We start from the raw sequence: 10,314 nt of genomic DNA, 5'->3' as shown, positions 1-10,314 counted from the left end.
TCATTATTTTTCTTATATAATGTAACTGTATCTGAAGTGCATATTTTCCCCATAGTTTTTTAAAAGTGCAAATATGATTTTTATATCGTGGCTAATTCAATAGTTCATCATATTAAATTTTCGCCGTGCTTATGTCTTTTTTGATCTTAAGGCTTTCCTTAGTACATATTTTTACAAATATAAATACATTTTTATTTAGTTAAGAAAATATGAGAAGTTATTATAGTAAAGTAAAGATTTTTTTTACATATATTTAAAATAAATGTTCACAATAGACTATTTGGATGTGTAACCTTGCATCTACAAAATTAGTGGTCTCCAAACGTAAAATGAAAATATTAGTCGTCCCTTTCATCAACAAAATGCAATTAGAAAAAGCGGTAAATTAAGTACATAACTGACTTGCATTAGTTTCATTCATGAAAAAATTACAAGCAGTTCACTAAAACGTAGTTTTTATTCAATGGAGCCCGTAATGCATAAATTGACAACTATTGTGGAAATAATCACTTTATTTGCTCAGCAGTATTTATAACTTAGGCAACATTGATATCCCGACAAACTACCGAATACGAAATGCATCGACATCAACGAGTGGGCGTGCGAAGTGCTGTCCTGCTTATGCACGTTGTTATGTTCTCCCCTGGCGGGTCGTTGAGCCGATGAACGCGTTTTGACAGCACTGCTCTAGTATAGAAAAGTTTCATATTTCGTGTTGGTCGTCAACAAATTTTCACAATGTAAAGACTTTAATATCTCCTATAAATTACATTGAAAATCGGCTAATGTGATTGAATAATATATTTGAAATGATTATTGTCTAAAGACAATAGAAAAAAGCGGATTTGGTGGTAATTAATAAACAAATATATGATTTCTAAATGTAACTAAAATCATGTCAGCAAGTTTTCATTTGATTGTTTTTTTTTGTAAGTTAAATGAATGAAGCTCTAAAGAAAAGATTGGGCTCACACTGGCGCAAGTCGAGTTGAATCTGTATTACGTTCTATTGTGTTCGATAAGTGCACATAAGCCTGGTGGTGACAAGCACATTTGGAGATTACAAAAGTTTATAAAATTCATTGAGATCAAAATATTTATAAAAGTGAAGTAATTGAAAAGTGAATTGTGTACATGCATGGCGATAAATTAAGTAAACGAAAATTTTTTGTATGCGCACATGAAAAGACTAGTGCAGTATTGAAGTTTATTGTGAATGAGAACTGTGAAAGCGATGCGTTCTACCATTGAATGAACCCCTCTAGAGTTAATCAAAATATACATACATATATGCTTCGTCAATGACAGATTTTGGATATTTGGTAGCTTGTGGTAAGTTCAGATATTTGTAATTGACAATATAAATGATATTTTAAAAGGCAAAAATAGTTGTATAAATCTCACGAATTCCTTTGAAAAATATTCAATGGGTTGACTAAGGTTAATGTGCATATTATTTGTGCTCCATCTCATTACCGATACGTGTGTTTATTACATGATATCAACTTCCACATAATGTGGATACTCTGAAATTAAGGAGTTCACGTCGTGAATTAATAAAAATAATTGTTTTAAAAGGAGCAACTGTCAGAGGTGAGGAAGATGGTAGTAATTTAAGTACATTTCATAACAACAGTTTAAAAATCAATATTTCGATGGAGGGAGGTGTCATTTAATCAATGCTAAGTTTATATTTTGTTGAGTGCTTTAAAATGTTAGCAACTTTGCGATGAATTCTCTACATACTTCAGTTATTATTTTTATACTGCAATGAAATAATTTATCTCTACTAGATGTTCTCATACGTTTGCAAATGCATCACTGTCCTTTTTGACCTGACCATTAATTGCCCATTCACAATTTATACATTTTTGTGTTTGATTTTGTCTCTTTCGTGTGCGAGGTACAAAATAATAAAGTTCGAAAGAGATAGTAATAGGATTTTTGATTTGCTTCTCGCCATTTCCTTTTAGTATTAGGAATTATTTTTCGTCTTGAGTTGAAGGAACGTTTATCTTACATTAATAAGAAAGTAGTTTTACGTTGAAATAAAGCTGAGAAATAGTACGAATATTTCAAATTAAGTGGCTTAGAGAAAGTGCAGTAGCGGTTTGATCTAAAATAAAGGTGAGACTTTGTTTTATTAGTTTTAGTTCTCTCATTGAATAGAAGAAAAATTTTTCATGCTTGTTTCTTCTTCCTTTGGGTTAATATTTTTCCTGTTTTTTGGCATGTCAACCCATGTAGGTAATGCAGTTATTCAGTCAGCCATCTGACTTCCCTGGACTAATCAGTGTATATGGTGTTTTGAACACGTTTCTTTGGTTTAGACCAGTTGTTGCTTTCTTGGTGCAATAGAAAATATGTATATAGTAAGCTTGCCCGTAATGGCGAACCAGTGGTAAAAACAAGAATGAAAAAGCAATTTTGTTTTGATCGTCCCTTGCTTACAACTCAATGTTGTCAAAGCAGTGTGTTTTATATAGGGTGTCAAAAAAATATTATCTAAGATTTTAGTAAAAATGTTAATTAACGTTTTTAATATAAAAATGTTGGAAAATAACTTTCCATGTTTAGTTGCGATAACGGATGTACAGTGTGCGACAAAACTAAGACATGGAATCTACATTTTCAATATTTAACTAAATAAAATCATAAAGTAAGCATTAACTGATGTTTTATTTAATTGTATTAATAGTTCATGTATTCTGTTTTTTTTTTTTTTTTAATTAGTAAAAATTAAACAAATTGTTAAAAAAATATAAATTCCGTATATGAAGAACTCCAAAAATCTGGTTCGACAAAATTAAAGCATATAACCAAGAATTCACAATAATGCTCTGAAAACAAAGCGACACGGCATGACAGCACGGCAGTGAGCTGTAAATGGCGTCGTGAATCCAGCTACATGAACATTTGTAAGAAGGCAGCGACATAACAATGGCCGGCATGTACACAAAACAACACAACTGTGCAATTTGTATGTACACAATTTCTTTGTTGCCATACTAATACCTTTCACTTCAATGCTATTTTAATATTTTGTTCAAAGTGAAATTTTTTATGCAAAATATATGTAAATGGGTAAATTTATTTGTTTTCAATTATCAATTGTTATTACAAATGATATAACAGAACTATTTTATGCTTTTATTTGTAAAATAATATGTGTTCAGCACATGATTGTTTGTCTAACGGTTTTTAATGATCAGCAAATGTGTAGTTATTAGCTAATTTAAAAATATTAGTGCATATTCGGTTGCAGCATGGAAAAGATGATACGAAACTTTCGCATTGGCACTAATTTTTCTCTCAAAAGCATTCCCTGATTATTTGACAATTTCATTAAACTTTGCGAACATAAATTTTTATGTAAATTAGGTAATGATTTTGCACTTTAACATTTATATATGCATTTTCAAAGTGTTTACTATAGTGTTTTGTATAATTTAGCGAAAATTTCAATAATAAAGAAGTGTGTGGTCAGAATATATCCAATATATCTGTAAATTATATTTTAAGTTATAGCAATTAAGTATGTATATACTATATATGGATTGAATACATTTCTCTTGAATATGTGATGTTTTTTATGAATTGTTTTGTTTTTCTGTTTATTACTTATTTTAAATAGTTACATTAATTCTTCAAAATGTATTTACATATCTGCGTACTTAATAGTACTAGCATACAAATTGTAATATTTTTTATGAATTGTTTTGTTTTTTCATGTTTATAATAGGTTGTCAAAAAAGTCTTGCGGTATTTTCGCTAGTTGGCGCTGAAAGCGCGTAGTTCTTGTTTTATTCGTCGCATCGGTTCATGCTATACCTTTTTGGAAAGCTCATTTCACGTGCTAACACTTGTTTGATTGATTGTCGTTTCTTTTAAGTCATTCGTGAGTTATAGCGTCGCAAACATGGAGCAAAATAAAGAGAAAATACGTCATATTTTACAGTACTACTACGATAAAGGTTTATGGACCCGATACCGTTTCCATTTCCACCGCACAACGATGGTTTCAACGTTTTCGTTCTGGTGTAGAGGTGGTCGAAGATGCGCCACGCTCCGGAAGGCTTGTCGTCGAAAATTGCGATAAAATCGCTGAATTGGTCGAAAGAGACCGGCATAGGAGCAGCTGTAGCATCGGTCAAGAGCTGGGCATGAGTCATCAAAAATTCATTTCAATTTCAATAAAAAAAAAATTCAATAAAAATACCGCAAGACTTTTTTGACAACCCATTGTATATAGCAGTGTGAAAATTGCAAAATTCCCAAAAGTTAATATAAAAAAAGGCCTAATCTAATATTTTTCAGCAGTGGCATCATTGGCAAATGTTATAAAAAATGCGAGTTTTGACAGCTCTTTCTCGAATCAAAGAGTTTGGTATCATATAATCCATGGTTGAGGTTGGTTGTATGTTAAAGTGTTAAATACAGTGAGTTCAAAAGTGTTCACGTATAGTTAAAAATAGTGCATTGCTGCTGATCTTTAGAAAAATAAACATTCAAATAAAATTTTGGTTTACGAAAAGTAAAGTATATTTAATCAAAAGCTTTTTAACATAAACAAGCACTTCATTTAATAATCTCTTGTGGCTATAGTAGATATAAAGTAATACAATTCATGTGAACATTATTTGAACTTAGAGGTAAAGTGGCATTTTCAACGAATTTCAAATGGTATTGTTTCATACTCTAGTGCCTGAAAACGACAATAACACTTTTTTAGCTTCGCGTTTTTAGCTGCGTCAGTCATGATAAAACGCCGCAAAGTCCTTTCTGTTTCAGGAGTGACTTTTTAGGCCTGCCTAAATTTTTTGGTAGTGTGTTAATATTGTCTTGCTTTCTTATTTTGCTGATGGCACCAATTGAAAATTTATGTTTTCGGGCAATCTCTCAAACTGAAACCCCCTCCTGCAAGTCCGAACATACAGCTTTTTGAAAAATGAGGTTCCGTTTTTTAGTCCTGTCTGAAAAATAACCAGGTTTGATAAACTACCAATTTTTCGACCTTTAATTTTTGTTACAAACCTAAGTAAATGTGAAATCCTTCGCACAATAAAATTATTAAAAAGTGATAACAACTATTTTGTAACAACGGAATTAGTTACATACTGCGTCACATCAGCTCAGAAAGTGTTCACGTGCACTTACGGATTTGAACTATATTTATTCAAATTTAAATAAACATGGAAATCTACCGAAGTGGGCTTTGAAAACTAAAATGTCGATGCCATATAACGGCAAAAAATGTTTATTGAGGTATTGTCATATTTGGATGAAATTCAATGAAAAAAGTAAAATTTGCACTACGTGAACACTTTTGAACTCACTGTATATCAATTGCTCGAATTATGTATTCTCATTTTAGGGAAAAAATTGTTAAAGATTTTAAGAAAGAATCGGTTATGAATATTACAAAAAAGTTTGGATAAACCATACAGTTTTTTGCCCAACATTGAGCCGATTTCGCACATCAGGCTCTTTAGTTAATAATGCATAGAGGTGGAAGGCCGTGGGAAAAAAACCGAGCGAGAAAATAACGCAGCCATTCGGCCAATATAAAATTACCCTTTTATATCTGCGACATCTATTGTAAGGCAATTACGGTTAAATATATCACAGAGATTCATACAACGTCCAGCTCTACAAAGTATATTTTCATGCTTGTAGCACAAAAAACCGTATATTTCTTTGAACGGACTGGCGCGACTGGAATATGAGAGGATGCACATAAATTGGACGATTACGAAATGGTATTGTACATTTTCCCAACGAATCGAAATTTAATATGAAAGATTCAGATAGGTTGAAGCTGGAACGCAGACCGAAGGAACACCGCTTCAGTCCACGTTATACGGCAGACACGGTGGTGGCAATGTACTAGTGTTGCCATATGCTGAAGAAAAAATGACTTTAAACTGGAGTTTTCAACATAACAACGAGCAGAAACACACAGCTATTTGAGTAAAACAGTGGTTTGTTGATAACAGGATTAAGGTTTTGAAGTGGTCTGCACAATCATCAGATCTCAATTACTTAGAAAACCTATCGGAAATTGTAGATCAAAAAATCAGACACGAGTATTGTAAAAATGAGGACGCTTTATTCATACAAGTAAAAAAGCATTTCCTGCGACATAAAATATTGGGTAGTCTAAAAAGTCTTCTCATATTTCTAATAAAACTTCAACTTATTTTTTATATTTATACAAATAAATGTGTAACCATTTTGGTGGACCACTTTTGCTATTTTTTCCGCTAGAGACATTATTCCATCACTGTAAGACTTTCATCAGTGTAAATCAAAATTCCGAAATTTAAAGACGAGCGAAATCATTGTTGTGCTACACGAACTGATACAGCATCATCTCCGTAAACTTTACAAATTTCATTGGTGGCTTGTGTGGCATTTTTCCCTTTTTTTATACAAAAATATGGCGAGTTTCTTCATTATTTTCCCTCATTTTTGAATAGCTGTAAATTTTTTTCAACTTTCCCCGCATTTAAAATCTCCCCTTTCTAACACTATATAGTATGACACAATGTGATTGGTAGCACTGGAGATATACGACTGTAACGACATCTATTGACAAAATACGAAAAGACTTTTTCGACTACCCAATAAATAATGCCTCGCCGATATGCAACTGTATTGAAAAATAAGGGATACGCAACCAAATATTAAAATACATAAATTTTCAATCATAAAACCATTTTCGTGCTTTAGTTTTGTCGCACCAGATTTTTGGAGTTTTTCATATATAGAATATTGTATTTTTTTAATAAGTTAATTAGTAAAAACTAATTCAAAAAGAAGAATCAATCAACTAATAATAAAAATAAAATCATTTAATACCTACTTTATGATTTTATTCGTTTAAATACCGACAGTGTAGACTTCGTGCTTTAGTTTTGTTGCAAACCATATATGTGCTGTATATATCCTTTTAATAACAAACATGCTATTGATTAAATATATTTGTCTGCAAAAATTACCGTTGCTTGGACAATAATCTGTGCAAATTACGTTACAAACCACCCAGATGGCAGAACGGCACATGCTGGAACAGCAGTGTTGGTTAGAAAACGCCCAGACGAGCGTTTTTACATCTGTGAAACAAACATTTATCGACGAACGAGGCAACGCGCGGACAGTGAATGCCGGCCGTGGGCAACGTTTTGTGGCCGATAGGCGCGGTACCGAAGTGGTTATAATTGAGTACAAAATAAATACACACATAAATAAAAACAGATATAATAACTAACGCTGCTGTCTTAAGCTCATATAAAAAAACGCTTAAGAAATGGTTGAGCTAGTATGCAGCTCTGAAGAAATCTAGTACTAATTTTTAATACATTCTGGTTTTGCGAAGAAACATGGAATCAACAATTGTTTCTTGAAGGAAATTCAAAGTAATTATTAAATTCATCCTACAATTAGTTAAAATTATTATTATGAAAAATAGTTCATTTTGAAATTTTGTATAAAACCTACCAACCTTCATCCATATTCCTTAAATCGCAATAAAAATATTTATATACTTACACGCATAAGTTTAGTTTCTTTTATTTTCTCTTGCTTTTCTAATGTGGGTCATTCACAATGCGTAACCAGCTGTCTAAATTAATTGATTACAGCTTAAGAAATAAGGAATTTTGTCTTGAGCAATTACTTAAGAGTTGGATACGGACCTTTAGTAACACGTTACAATTCTTTAAAAACTTTCAAAATAGGCTCCTTCTGCGTCGTTGCAGGGTTGCCAGCGCGATTTCCAAGCATTGAAGGCGTCATAGAAGGCATTCTCCGGAACAGCCTTGAGAGCCGAAGTGCATGCTGCTTGGATCACCTTTGTCGTCTTAAAATGCTTGCTTTTCATTGTTCTTTTCAAGCAAGGATACAAAAAAAGTCCGGGGGGCCACATCTGGGCTGCAGGGCGAGATGATTGCACGATATTGACGTCGGGCAATGGAAACGATGGCATGTGTTCGAAAGTAAACAACTACCTCTCCGACCTTTCTCGTTTCCTCACTGCACGGAGCTTTACACTTTCCACCCCGAAATCCACAGCGACCATTTTTACGAACTGGACGAAGGAGTATAGACTTGAACTTAATATTGCAGTCGATGGCGTCAACCAGGTGTAACTTTTGATAGTCTATGTTCCTTTACTCCCAATACGACCGCGATTATCGCCAAGGTACAAAGCCGCAACTCCATTCCATTGTGGCTAGCCGGCAGCATATGAGAAAAAGACAAATAAACGTTGTTGGCAACATACAAGGCAATCGGCCGGCCGGTCCTCAACTACGCAGCACTCATATGGTCGCCTGGATGCAGTGGTACGCAGATGAGGAAGCTCCAGACCTGTCAAAATACTGCACTCCGGACCACGACGGGATGCCTCTTGATGTCTCCCATCGAACACCTTCATAGTGAGACGCTTATGCTCCTAGTTAAGGAGCATAGTGAACTCCTCTCCAAGCAGTTCCTGCTGAGATGTTTTCGTACAAATCACCCTTGCAGCCACCTGCTTGGAGCGGTACCGCCTCCTAGGAATATCAAGAGGTCTTTCCTCAACTACGTCGACGACGTTGTACAGTACGCGGACCGGACTTCGGACCCAACTGACTTCCGACAGGTACTGACCGCCATCCACAGTGGTGCCATCAACACCTTCACCGACTCTCTTCCCGTGAATGGCGTTCTTGGAGTCGAACCACCACCCATCGCAGACGATGAGCTCGAGTTGCCGCGAGAAACGCGAGTGACCCTTGCGCAGCTTACTTCTGGATATTGTAGCAGGTTAAACTCCTACTTGTCCAGACACTACTTGTCCACGCAGGACATGCGTGTAATGCAATGTAAAGTCCCTCATGACACTGGCCACCTCTTTGCATGCCCGCCAACCCCACTCATCTAACACCCTTTTCCCTTTGGTCCAACCCCGTCGAAACAGCACGTTTCCTGGGCCTCCCGTTAGATGACGTCGACGACAACACAGATAACCCTTACCATCCTAACGGGGATTGAAAAACCGTTAGAACAACAACAACAACAAGAGATCTTGGCTACACAAATTTCCATAGCACTCTAACATTTTTATCTGAGTGTAAATTTGGGCTTGTTGAGAGTTTATATTATTGTTAGTCCTTTAAATCTTGGAGGAGGTCGGCATAGTAGTTCTACTGAGGAAAGGAAAGTTTTTGAAAACTTTACTCTCAGAAAAGATAAGTCAGCAATAAGGAGATACGGCTGACTTATGATTTTTGATATTTTTGTGTGTAAAATTCATAAATTTAGCAGTTTTAAATGTGTAACTTTTTTAAATCTATTGTGCACTAGAGTAAACATGTTTTGATTCTAATTTTATTTTAGGTGTGATGTAAAGCACAAATCAGTGTAATATACATACATACATATATATGTATGTACATAAGTATATACATTTAACATATGTATTTATTAAAACCTTCAAGTTAATTTAATTCAGCACTATTCCGTGTATAATATTCTATCAGAAAAATAAATAGTGAACAAATCTTCAACAGATTATTTTATTTTTTTAATTTTTATCAACAACAATTTCGTTTGATTTAAAATCCATCAGATCGCCTGGCAATAATAAATATACTATCTGGAGTCATCTATTTTTTGCTGCCAATATAGACCGTTTCTGAGACAGTTGCAAATGATTATTTTGTATATCTGGCAAAATACTGCCAATTAATTAATTTTTTGCGTATATCAGTTCAGAACTTGTATGGGTTTTGAAAGCAGTGCGTATTTGGTTGAAGTTAAATTTTACCCTTCCCAATGCCTAGCAATTATTGGGAAAATATTTATGCTGACGGATCAGTTTGCAATTGTTCGCGCACACTTGTGGGTAATCGAAGTTTTTTAACACTTCGCCTTAAGAAGTATAGTTGAAACATACTTACGTTCATTTACCTCGTCGACGAAAGTAGGTCTGTCGCAAGTTATGAGACGTAGTAAGACCATTTTCTTGTTATTTCAATAGTCTGTGGCACTATATTTGTTCTTCTGATAATCTCTTCCAAGACGTTTGCGGTCTGCACTTGTGTGTGTGTCTGCAATTGTTGTGGTTTGATTTTTTCTTGGTATTTTACTCAAAATTATAATTATTATTTATTATATACATACATATATATATATTTTTTTTTGATTTTGAACATATTCTTATAGTTTGAAACATACTTTTTGTTTTTATATTCTTGCAAGCTTTTGCTACAGAGTATAATAGTTTTTGTTTTACCTAACGGTTGTGTGGTAGGTATCATTTAAAACTAG

General features: G+C 34.0%; 2 protein-coding genes across 3 annotated transcripts in view; both read left to right on the top strand.

Moving 5' to 3' along the window:
* The first annotated feature begins 315 nt into the window (after positions 1 to 315).
* Positions 316 to 10,314, top strand: part of LOC126759389 (uncharacterized) — a 71,259-nt gene continuing 61,260 nt past the window's right edge. The window contains exons 1-2 of the mRNA XM_050474137.1: positions 316 to 851; positions 935 to 1,332. The gene's annotated coding sequence lies outside the window, so the exon portion shown is untranslated. The remainder of the gene's footprint in view (positions 852 to 934; positions 1,333 to 10,314) is intronic.
* Positions 1,988 to 10,314, top strand: part of LOC126759404 (6-phosphofructo-2-kinase/fructose-2,6-bisphosphatase 1) — a 42,262-nt gene continuing 33,935 nt past the window's right edge. Inside the window, exon 1 of one of the 2 annotated variants that reach the window (XM_050474182.1) lies at positions 1,988 to 2,127. The gene's annotated coding sequence lies outside the window, so the exon portion shown is untranslated. The remainder of the gene's footprint in view (positions 2,128 to 10,314) is intronic. The other variant, XM_050474187.1, reaches the window with a different exon arrangement.

This window comes from Bactrocera neohumeralis, chromosome 5, assembly GCF_024586455.1.
Source record: "Bactrocera neohumeralis isolate Rockhampton chromosome 5, APGP_CSIRO_Bneo_wtdbg2-racon-allhic-juicebox.fasta_v2, whole genome shotgun sequence".
Classification (NCBI taxonomy): Eukaryota; Metazoa; Arthropoda; class Insecta; order Diptera; family Tephritidae; genus Bactrocera; species Bactrocera neohumeralis.
This window is presented reverse-complemented; position numbering and strand designations above follow the sequence as displayed.